This window comes from Sinohyriopsis cumingii, chromosome 5 (assembly GCF_028554795.1).
Source record: "Sinohyriopsis cumingii isolate HCF-2022 chromosome 5, ASM2855479v2, whole genome shotgun sequence".
Lineage (NCBI taxonomy): Eukaryota > Metazoa > Mollusca > Bivalvia > Unionida > Unionidae > Sinohyriopsis > Sinohyriopsis cumingii.
Genome location: NC_142965.1, coordinates 84,967,384 through 84,979,644, shown reverse-complemented (window position 1 = coordinate 84,979,644; position 12,261 = coordinate 84,967,384).

Genomic DNA, 12,261 nt, shown 5'->3' with positions numbered 1-12,261 from the left:
AAATCGGCTTCTGCGATATTATACTCGGTTAGGAATTGTTGTTTATTATCATTGCTGTTAGCGTATGTTACTTCAAGGATTCGTTCATTGATATATTCCATGTCTGATATAAGTTGATTTAACACCTCAACGTGTTTTCGTGCTTTTGTTTTCCGTAGCTGTTCTAGTTGTAATTGGTAATAATGATTAATCTCGATAAAAAACCTATTAATATCACTTAAACTAATTACGAATGTGGCGAGCAATTCAGGAGTTTTCCTATACTGAAAATACCATTGTATGATATCTCTGTTTTGAAATACAAATATACTGGGTAATAATGCGTTTTTTATAGTCGACAAACTATCTCGATAACTGGGATCAATCTCATGATACGATTGCGCATTCGTGTGCAAGTCTGCGGCGATTCCATGAGGTGGATTCTCAGGCCATCCTAGTATGGTTCTTATTGAACTGTTATAAATATCAACCATATACCCCGGTGTGCTTATTTCAATCGTGGACGATAACGTCGGTTCATGAACCGTAATAGCGATTTTTGATTCCTTTCCTGTGATCGGTTTTATCCTGCATTGAAATTCTTTATTGATTTGTTCTATTTGGTATGACCCAGTTGGTATTGTAACCTCCTCCCAGTCTGGGGCCCCATCGGGTTTATTTGTCCGTGCAAAAACCAGCGAGTTATTAGGTTGTTGTCCGTTAAATGCGTCCGCTCGGATATTAGGCCAACTGTGATATACTCGCAATTTTGCCAGCGCTATTTCCTTCACTGGAACCGGTGATGGAAAGTTCACACTGAATTCGGGTTTCGTCGACGTTATCGATATCATACTTGTTTGTACCGGAGTGGTGTTCTCCGCGATCCGTTGAAGCAAGTGAAACCCTTCGGGGTTCAGCGACATTATTATTATTCGTTGTTTTTAGTGTTTAATATTAATAACCAGAGCCCATTGAAGTGGTTCCGGCTTCCAGTTGAAAATCCTCAATTTTTGACATCGCGGAGCTATACAACTGGACCATCATGGAGAATTCAACATCGGATACGAACAAATTATCAATCGACAACGAGATCAACCCGGATAATTTCGAGTACGCGTCGGATACTATTTGATGTTTTACTGTATACTCGTTGAGTTTTTTCTGAAAACACGATGATATCTTCCTAGTGATTGCGTTGGCGACTCCAGCAATTGTTGTCATCGCGGAGATAGCGATTGGAACAGCGATCGGGGCTATCGTGGTCACCGTGGATAAAATAACACCGGTACCGGCTACTATACCTGACACCGAGTACACGACCGCGTCGATGGCGGTTATTTTTCGGCGGTATTTTTTTATTTTTGCACGGTATTGTTCGGAAAGCGTTTTCAAATTCGCGGAGAATTCTTTTGCGGTATCGAATCGATATTGATGTGACGTTGGTGATACCTCTGATTCAATTACCCTGGTGGTCATTTTTATTCTAAAAGAACTATTGTTTTCAATTACTCGCTTAGATCCACTACAAATTCCGCATACCATGTGATGTTTGCCCTAAATAGACTGCTATCAACGGCTTCAATTATAAACCGTTCGATTGTATCCTTGTCAATGATTGTTGATATTGTATTGTTAAACCCGGATGAACTCGGCGATGATATACTGAACTGCATCGCCGAAATCAATGTCAATCGATAAATGCCCTTAACAACTGCGGTGACATCTATTGCATTACGCGTAGGAGTCCAATCGAATGATCCGTATTGAACCGTGTATACGCCACTGCCGATGATCCCATGAGGTGTTTTCATTTTTTCGAGTTGCTCTGTCATTCTAGGTAGTCTGTCCTTAATCGCTTCAACATCAGTTTTGATTGTTTTTATTTCCCCTCCATACGCGTCCATATTCCTTCTGTTTGCTTCAATATTAGTTTTGATTGCTCTTATTTCCCCTCCATACCCGTCTATATTCCCTTTGTTCGCTGCAACATTATTTTTGAGCGTTACTATTTCCCCTGTATGCGCGTCTATATTATTCTTGTTCGCTGCAACATTAGTTTTGATTGTTTCTATTTCCCGTGTATTCTCGGTCATACTTTTTTTGTTCGCTGCAACATCAAGTTTGATTGTTCCTATTTCATATGTATGCACGTCTATACCTTTTTTTGTTCGCTGCAACATCAGTTTTGATTAATCCTATTCCCCGCCAATACGCGTCTACATTTTTTTTGTTCGCTTCAATATCGGTTTTGATTGTTCCTATTTCCTGTGTATGCGCGTCCACACCCTTTTTGTTCGCTTCAACATCAGCTCTGATTGTTCCTATTTCCTGTGTATGCGCGTCCATATTATTTATGATCGTTGTAACATCAGTTTTGATTGTTTCTATTTTCCGTCCATGCGAGTCTACATTATTTATGATCGTTGCAACATTAGCGCCGATTATTTCTATTTCCCGTTCATGCGCGTCTACACTCCTTTTGTTCGTTGCAACATCAGTTTTGATTGTTTCTATTTCCTGTCCATACGCAGTGATATCATTTATAGTTATTGTGATTTCATCCGGTGTGGCATTTTTTTTACCAAGGAATTTATCAAAGTTGTCATCGATCCTGTTAACATTTTTTCGTAACGAGATAAATTGGCCCGACAGCGTTGCAAAATCCAAAATAGCACCCCCTATTGTTGCAAGATTCGGTTCGGTCACCGTCGGGGTCCCAAAAAAACTAGCAGTAGTGAGTTGTATATCGGTGACAGATTTTTTCACCTCGGTGACAGATTTTTTCACCTCGGTGGCAGATTTTTTCACCTGCGCGTCGAGTTCGGCCACCGATCTATCCAACTTTATAAAACCGCTCTGGGCTAATCTTACCGCCGATATATGTTCACCCGGTTTGAGTCGTCCGTCGCCGGTATACAACGCGATAGTGTTCTCGGCGGCATCACGCTGTCGTATTAAAACGTCATTCAGCGACACATTACCGGATTTCAATTTACCCTGGCGGTTTTGAAATACAACTATTTCGCCCGGGTCAACACTTGTTAGATTCAACGTATCAGCGATTTCATCCTCGATTAGTTTTTTTATGTCGGCGGCGGCCGTTTCCGTGGATTCTTTCAGCGCCGAAATAGGTCGTCCCCAAATATCAATCATCGTTATTGTAAAAAAAAACGGTGTTTTTAATTAACCCGCCGGGCCTCTACGACCCCACTAGTGTATTCGTTTACAACCACATGAGGTGGTTTCCGCGCTGATGAAATCGCCGCGAGTACGTTCAATACCTCACGGCCACATATCGGTGGGTCACTTAACTGCTGTGTTGGCAGCGTGGAATAAAAAACCCGGGCTGAACACGCCCGGATATACCGCATGAACTCGTTTGGCGGGGCTAACCCGTATGAATCAAAATAGACGATCGCACGCGGATCAATCGCGTATGCAACCCAATGAGTTCCCGCTCCGGAGGACCCATCGAGGTTAATTATGCCGGTTTCAATATTCCTTGGTGCCGCCGGTAATTGATCCCTCATAAAAACACCTCTGAAGTTTTTTATCGCTAGCGCGTTTGCGGCGTCTATTAAATCAAAATTAGACATTGGAGTCATAGACTCTTGAGTTAATAAACGGTTCCCGGTAGTCTTAGACCCTTTTCCCGAGTACCATGAATACGGGGTTCCCGGTAGTCTTAGACCCTTTCCGGCCACGGGTCGTTTTTTTTTTTTGTAGCCTTTCCCGGTTGCCTTCTTCAATGCCATCCCCGCCGCGGTACCAACGGCCCCCAACGCCGCCGCCTTCGCCACTGCTGGGGCCGCCGCGGCAATCAACGCTGGAATCGCAGCTAACAGCGGAAATATCCCACCGGTCTTTTCCATGTTTTTAATCGCTGCGGCTGAAAAATCTATTTGAACACCCTTTTTATTCTTCATCGCATCATTGAAATGTTTTATTTGACGCGCCGTCAACGATATCTTATGATTACCACCCGCCATCTGTGACGGCTTCAGCGTTATTGTGGTTCCGCATTGTTTAGCCGACTTTGATCGTAATTTCTTGACTTGACCATCAGTTAGTGTAACGCCGACAACACTATACGACATTTTATTGTAAACGCGTTTGTGTTTTCAATTACATGTTTTCCACTGGTGCATCAACGATTCTCATTCGTCCACCAACGCCTTCTAGCAGCATTGATTTATCGCTGAGAATGACAGCAACCGCTCTGTAATTGGCACCAGCCGGGACTATACGAGCTCGGAAGTGTATATCAACGACGGATTGTCTCGTTAAATCAAGATGTTCCAACGAAAAGTAATAAATCGGATACAGGTTTTTAAAGTCAAGTTGTGATATTTGCAAACCAGTGTCGACGTTTTGATCACGACCCATATATGACAGCAATCGATGATACACACGTGCGATATGGTTGTCACCGTAATTAAGCTGTATATCCTCGGATGGTTCCTGTTGTCCGTTTATTCTCAGCGAAACATCCCTGACTCCTAATTGATCAAATATCATATGGCTGCGTTCTTGATTACCCAATCGTTCCCTATTCTGTAGCGCTATGAATATATGACGCGGGGCTGAAACACCCTGTTTTGATGCCAAGTGCCATGTAAACGTATCGGCGACGTTATCCTCTTTAGCATCAGTTGTTACCGCTAGCCAACTCAACAACGATTTTCCTCCCTGTTCCATAAATGATAACAATCGTGCTTCCGTGGTAACTGATGGAGTCAACACCGGCATCCACAATGCCATTTTAGTTAAAACAACCTTACCGGCAGCGACGCCAGCAGCACGCCATATTGCATTGTTATCATCGCCCCTTCGCGTTAGCGCGATTGTATGCTTAGCCCCATAGATAACTTTTCTGACATTTCTGCAAAACCCAAATATGTGATGGAGTGGAATCGCGCATGAAAACTGTCGGCGTGGTCTTTTCAACATCATTACTCGTGCTGCGAATCCTAGATTGAAATCATTGTTGGTGCTTTTTATAATATTGAAATTAGCGCCTGGTCTTGCTCTGCGGTCTGGGTTATTTGCTTCAGCCTGTGGGTCAACTGCGGTATCTCTTTCCGCCAGCACGTTAACGTACTGAAGATGATCAGCGTTATCGGTGGAGTCCTTTGCGAACATCATAGATGGGCCCGCCGATCTTGTATAATCATCCGAGTATCTCGCTAACCCAATTATCGTTGTTGCAACATCAACCTCGCGTTCTATCGATTCAATTTCTCGCCCGTCAATAAGATATCTGGCGCTCTCAAATAACGCCATGATACCGTTGTTAACGAAGCCAACTCGAACACGATCGTCATCTGCGTATGGTGCATTATCGGCGGCATTTGTCACGAGTTCTCCCTCAATTTCGATAAACGCTTCACACGGCAAAAAATATTTACTGGTATCTTGGACTTGAAGTTCAATTCGCGATCGTAGGTCAGGTTGCGCTGCATAATAAGAATAATATTGATAATCACGGACAGAATCATCCCTGCGCACTGGGGCATCCATATCAAACGCGGGATCAGCGGTTCGCGCAAACATTTTATTATTATTCATGTCGGTGTTTTCAATTGAAATCCATCAACGTCGTTTTCGTCGTAGACCACTTCCCGCTATCGCGTTAATGATCGCGTTGGTTGACGCATCGGTGGATGGCGAAGTCGCCATTGGCGAAGTCGTCGCCGCCAATGACTCTAGTTTTTCTTCCACGGCGTTATTTATTAATTTACTGACATTTGCAGGCATTACTGTCGTTGATGGCATCTGTTTTCGTTTTGAAAATCTCCTGGATTTCACCAACGACATTAGTTTGTCCCGCGCGGCTGAAAGCGCCTTTCCGGCAACATCTCCAATAGCACTAATACCCCTATCACGAATAACATCAATAGCCTTCATTCCTAATTGTTTGGCTAACGGCGCTACTTTTGGAGCCATTCTTGTAAATAACCCCGCAATGGTGCTACCAAGACCATCTCCATAGTACGCGCGGTAAACAGGCAATCGCGAGTTTACCACGTAGACGAGTACTGGTTTATCGTGGTTGTAGTGTATGATCATCCTTATTATAAAAACACCAGTTTTCCAATTAGTGATTGTGATCACCAGTGATTGATCACCCCCCCCCCCCACCGAATCAAAAACCGGAATAAATTTTGATAAAATTTCCTTGGGTTTTTGCCCTCGATAAAAATCCGGTTTTTTCTGGTTTTTTCTTGATTTTTAGTCATTTTTGGTCGTTTTTTGTTGCCTATAGTCGTTTTTTTCTCGATTTTTCAGAAAAACATCGATTTTCTCTAAATGATTTCCTTGGGTTTTTGCCCTCAAAAAATGGCAAAAAACAGTCAAAAAATGGCAAAAAATGGCAAAAAACAGTCAAAAAATGGCAAAAAAATGGCCAAAAACAGTCAAAAAACGGTCAAAAATTAACAAAAACGATAATTTTATAATTTTATAATTTTATAATTTTTTTAATCATCCACGAGTTCGTCTATGAGCGTTCGATATGCATTAATGTCCATGATACCGCCTGCAAATAACCGCTTGCAAATATCAGCGGCCTCATTGATTATTTCCGGAGAGTTATTTCCGGCTCGTTTTCCTCCAATTAGTACCTCTAGCCGTGATATATCACTGAGAACACTACCAGGACAGGTAACGCCGTAGGATTCTTTACCAACAGAGTATCCTTTTCCTTTTTTTGGTCTTCTGCTTTCAACTTTCTTGTGGAATGCGTCGTAATTGGGATCACCACTATGTGGTAATGCGTCTCTATGTTTACTCGCTAAATACACCATTCTTGTCCAATCCTTTAACGTCTTTATATTTTTCTCGTAACCGCTATTGATATGCTTTTTATCTCGTATGCCCTTAGTAAAATTTGTATCGGCAAAATCAATTAATTCTTCATCGCTGAAGGCCCTGATTTGATCTATTGCGGACTTTCTAAGCACATTACGGGGTATATTCCCCTCTTTCTGTATTTCTTCCGATGCTTCTTCCGGTATTTCTTCCGGTATTTCTTCTTCTGGTTCTCTTGCGGTGGCGCCTAGTTCTTCCTCGTCGGCCATTGTAACATAAGGTTCTTGTGGTTCGGTTATAGCGAGTGGTGGTGGCCTCCGTGTTGTAGCAGCCACTATTTTTGCAGGGAGTGTTTCTAAAGACCTTTTTGTTTGTTTTGTCTCTGCCGCTATCTTTTCAAGCGCACCAAGAACGGGTACAGTTGCCGCCGTAACATCCTTAGTCGCTTTAGTTACCGGGGCAAATAACTGTTTACTTCCAACAGCAAAATCAGTTTGCATTTGTTGCCGCGTTTGAAGTTTCTCTCTCACTCTGTCTCGTAACGGTATAAACGTTCTAAGCGCTGCTAGCCGCTCTCTGGCTAGCCGAGTAGTAAGTGATTCACCTACCATTATTGTAAATTGATCCGCAATTTCAAATAAAATTTTCCGCCGGGTCTTTCCATGGTGGCAGAAATATATCAAAGCAAAAGTTGTGTCATTGTGTACATCACATATATATAATGTTACATTGGTATGCCGACTTCGTCACGCGACGTGGGCACAGGTAACTTCAAGCTGAGGCTCCCCACAGGGGTTTCGTCTATGATCCTCCTAATGTTTTTAATCTTACTAGAGATCTCGCGGCGTTTTTCATAAAGCTGCCCGAGTTTTTTTCGTATTGTTTCAACGGCAGTGAATAACCCAATGAATACGCTTACGTCATTACCATACAGGTTCTCATTAATTGTATGTTGTAATCGTTTTATAAAAGAATACTCGCGGGCTAGCGTAAAACGCCCCCGCTTCGATTGCTCGTTTATAACCTCATAATCGGATAATATTTCCTCGCTGTTGAGCCTATCAGATAATACAATTCCTTGATTTTTTAATTTTGAAATCTCAGTTAATATATTATTGATGTCTTGGGGATCCATATTCTTATAAACATCTTATTTCTAATATCAAAAATTTTAATAAAATTATTGGGGGTCATTTTTGACCCCGTTTTTTGTATGGACAGTACAATGCCGTAAATCTCCACTCGAGTGTTGTGGCAGATTGCAGGCATACATGGACAGTACAATGCCGTAAATCTCCACTCGAGTGTTGTGGCAGATTGCAGGCATACATGGACAGTACAATGCCGTAAATTTCCACTCGAGTGTTGTGGCAGATTGCAGGCATACATGGACAGTACAAACAATGACGGGGGCGTGGTTTGCACTCAACCGAACCAAAACGCAACCCATAAAAATCAATCATGGTTGCGTAGTTGGAAAAAACCAACCGCGCACACTATGAATGATAGTGTGGGCTGCGTTTTGGTTCGTTTTGAACTTCAACGAAGGGGGCTTTATCCCCTCCCCTCCAATTATATAGAAAAAAAAAACATCTAACCGTTTCCCGCCAGGCAGTTGCCCGCTGCGAGGCGCGAACCCGTAAATTGTTGACTCGAGTTTCATAGTCAAACATGTTTGCATCGGACTACGGACGCACCTAACAAATAACGAGTTTTTAAAAAATATAAGCACGTGGTGCGTTCCAGGTGAACGCGCATAGGTAACTCATTTACATTGAAACAGACGACTATTTGCAATCACGTGACAGCATAACTCTATCATGGTGACTTCGTCATACCCTCACGAGTTATCCCCCTTCAGATATGAAAATCGAATTCTATGTCCGTTTTTACTTGAGAAAGCTGTTTGATATACTCGTTCTGCAACAAATCGTACTGAGGCGCTACAAATGTCAAAATATTTTCCTGCCTCATTCATTGACTGAAATATTTTTTCCTCGTGCGTTGACGTATCAAATGATTTGACGCCCCTTGCTGCTTTTGAGTATTTACCAGTCTGGCCTTTTTTAATATTTTCACTCTGAGAGATAGCTTGCAGATTACACAGTCTGTTATTTTGATAATTAGAATCAATGTGATCAATAACGAGACTATCTTTGATCAATCCGTGGAAACATTCATAGATGATTCTGTGACAGAGATATTTTTTCCCTCCAGCAGTAAACATTAAATACCCGTGATTGTTTTTCCATCCAACCGGTTTCTTCAGTCTGCGGTTTCTAACAATGCCGTCGCGAGATGCCTCGTAATTGACGAGCAGGGGATGCGGCTGAAATTCTTGGTCCATTTATATAATAATACTACTTGTCTAATTTATTATTTGGTTTAATTATAAATCTTTCAACATAGTCTTGGGGGGTTTTGATGACGGAGTCAGCGGTGGGGTCAATGACGGCGTTTTTAATTCGTTTGTCATAATAGCGTTTTAGTTCCCTGTATCGCTTTCCGCCACAATTAATACATAACTGCGATTTTCCTCTTACACCAACGCGGCAAACCAAGCACGGGAGGGGGCCAAGAGAACCATTACGAACGCTTTGTAAATGATACCCGCAGAATTCACCTCTACATGATTTATTGCACGGGGTTGTCGACCCAATCATCAACCATTTGCATTTATTCATTATACTATAGTCTTTTATTTAAATACTTGTTTTATTTATATGGATGAGTTCAAGAGATTAGCAGCAATTAAGTCCTGGAAAAATATTAAATTCAATCTCGATAGAGTCCTCAAGGACGTACCAAAAGCGTTAATAAACGATAGAACCCTGTTGAATAAAATACGCGATTGTATCGATGAATTCAAGCGTGATGGTGCATCTCATAGTTGGTCAACATTTCGAATTGATGGTGTTGTTGATGCTACCATGAACGACAACCGCGCAGCAACGATAATATCACAACTTGATGGTAAAAAGTATTTCTTCAGAGTAAAATTCATTGTCCGGGTGGAATCAGGTGATTGGATCATACGTGATAAATTTGAACCAGTTCTCAGCGACAAGAAAACAGTCATTGTCAGCCGCGACTCCAAGCCGGGGTTGTTAACCGGAATTGACAAACCATACTATGAACGAGCGTATCCTGAAACAGCAGTTGTTTATGGAATATACCCGTTAAATAAGAAACCTGATATCGGAAAACTGAAACCAATGAGACAGTCAACGGGGATAAATTGTGTAGCAGAACGAGTAATAGAGCATTTTACAAATGCATGTCGAGGAAACAAATTGACTGATTTACGACGTAGCAAAATCAACCAGTGGGAACTAACCGTAAAAGAGCGTGGAGCAACCATCAGCGACATAGCGAGATTAGAAACATCGCTGAGATTTCCAATAACCGTTACAACGATAACCGGTGAAGTATTATACGAATCAAAGTACAAATCAAATGGAGCCCCAATCAAAATTATTGATCATAACGAACACGCATGGACGCCCGCGATCACAATATTTCCACGGGATAGAACAGTAAAGTATATACCCGAAGAATTCTCCAAGGATGGTTTTCTCGCGGAGAGGAAACTATTTGATGCTATTGCCTACTTGTGTAAAAACGACCCTGTATCAGTGTGGTTACTTCGCAGCGCTAAAAACGATGCGGATACTTTGATCAGTTTGTAAGACCAAACGGTGAATTATATCGCACTGAAGCATTTCACAACAGGATGAAAAAAACCGCCATAGAATTTGAGGAGCATGATGAACAACTGCTAACAAATTGTTTTACGATTCCATCGGTTGTAGCTCATGTTGCAGCAAGGAAAAATGCGTGGAGACCAACGCGCAAGGAATTTCTACCAGATGTACAATCCAGTTGTTTGGAATACTATCACGGTGGACTATGGAACACTGAATACAACCGCGACGCTATGATCTCGGTTGATATGGTTGCCTGTTATTCAGCGAGTTTTCTCGGGTATGGATCCGCCGCTGAGTATTTCAAACGATTTGGACACCCCAGACATGAAATGACTCGTGTTGCTATTAATGGACCACTGCCTAATTTTGATTTAACCGGATTCGCTCGCATAGTATCATTTGAATTCGCGGCAGGACTTCATCGCTGTTGCTATATTTGGATCGGTAGACACATGGCTGAAAAGAAGTGGCTGCCAGTAGCGCTGCTATGGTATATGATTGATTGTAAAATGCTAGTTTCGTTGATTGTCAGTGACGCGATTATATCATACCGGGCGCAGACTGAAGTCTGGTTACCAGAACCGGAGCGTCTAGATAGCATAATTGACGAATTCAGAAAACACATCGATGCCGACGAGGAATATATCATCGAATGGTCCAGGAGGATATTCAACCAACGAAACAGAGAGGCAAAAGATCTCGGTAGAAGAATAATCGGTAAGTTCACACAAGGTGGAAAAAACTGCGATTACAAACGATATTGCTCACGGCTGATTATAGATGACGCAGAATATGATTTCGTAATCAAGGACGCAGTGGCGAAAAATAGATACGTGAACTGTAAAACAGCTTTCTTGTCCAATGGAACAAGGTTGGGTACAGTTGTTACCTACAGCGATGGAGACAGCCCGGCATACCCGCATTTGAGGGCGTCTATGCTGGGTTACGCCGCTATCAATTTATTCTCGATGATAAATAGATTTCCCGACACCGCGGTTAGAGTAGCCGTTGATTCATTTTATATTAACGTAAAGTATAAGGGAAACATAGCCGAGTTTACTAGTCCGGACGAGAGTTGGGGTACATGGAGAATTAAAAAAGAAATACGACGCGATTATTCCCCGTCAGCAGATGTCACCGTTGAGAATGACTACTTACGCGGTAATGATCTATCAGAATGGTCTAATGCACCACCGTGTTCTGATCCAATTTGTAGGCACAAAACAGTTTATTTAAGCGGCTGTGGCGGGTCAGGAAAGACGACTCGGGCAATTGAATTATTTCGAACGCGGGCAAGTATAATCGTGCTTACACCGACCCATAGACTAGCGCGAGAGATAAAACAACGAAATGTTGACGCCGTTACTTATCACAGCTTTTTTCGATACAGCGGCGGTGAGTGGACTCCTGATCGAATGGGGGAAAAATTTATTCCTGAGGTTATCATCTGGGATGAGATATGTACTGTTTCGTTAGACGTTTTACAAATGTTTCTTGAGTGGTTGCTGCTCGCGAATACAGCGGTAATCATGTGTGGGGATCATGGCCAACCACCACCATTTGTCGGCGAGGGTCCACATGATTGGTTGAGCGGGTTCGTGGACTATTATGAAGAAACCGATACTGATTACCGAGCACTTGATGAACAACTGCGCGAGGTTAAAAAATTAATCAGATTACAGCCGGATAGAATTCAGTGTGAAATAATCCGCGAGGTGATTCCGGAAACGCCGTTAAATGAATTCTGGGAAACATGGAGACCAAA